We start from the raw sequence: 805 nt of genomic DNA, 5'->3' as shown, positions 1-805 counted from the left end.
CCTGCAAGGCCTTGGGGGTTGCACCGGTGAAAAAACTTAACTCAGAAGACACATTTGTAGGGGGTACAGACCTCCCACAGACACACACCTCTAACTAGAAATGTGCACGCAGCCAGCCTGGTTCTGCTGAGATCTCCTGCCAGTCACTGTCCTCAGGTCTCCCAGGTTTCAGAGTCTGTTCCATGGTCTTATGAATGGACCACTTGCTTCCCGAAGATCTCTATCACCATGATGGAGGCACATGATTGACAGATGTCTCTAATACATCACATGTAAGGGCAGAGATGCTTTACAGAGAAAGATCTTTATACATGGCCGGAGGGAGAGAGGTAGGGACAGAGGTGCACACACAAGGTGGACACAGATTTTACATGTCTGTGTCACAAGTGACATCTGCCAGGCAGTGGGTCATCTTATTTTGTTACTTAGAGGGGATTTACATTAGCTTCCAAAATAAATTGAAGAAAAACATCAATTGAATATTCCTTAGAGAATTCCTTGAAGTTCATGAATCACCTTCTGAAGAAGGCGAACTTGTCAAAGTTGGAAGTGGGTTGAGGTCATTGTCATGAGTTGTAATGACTGCCCTCCAGGGACAAGTGAGACATGGCACATGTGTTGTGGGGCTCATGGTTATGTCAGCAATAAAAGCAGACTCCAAACTGAGCCTTTGCCTGGGCTTGCCTTTAGACCAAAATAAAATCAGTCATAGTCAATATTTTGGGGTGCCTTCTAGTAGAAGTCATTGTCCTGTCACTTCACACTAGGAAGACACAGGCTTTGTCTCAAGTCTGGCATTTCAGAG

Source organism: Myotis davidii, unplaced genomic scaffold (assembly GCF_000327345.1).
Source record: "Myotis davidii unplaced genomic scaffold, ASM32734v1 scaffold310, whole genome shotgun sequence".
In the NCBI taxonomy this organism is placed as follows: Eukaryota; Metazoa; Chordata; class Mammalia; order Chiroptera; family Vespertilionidae; genus Myotis; species Myotis davidii.
This window is presented reverse-complemented; position numbering follows the sequence as displayed.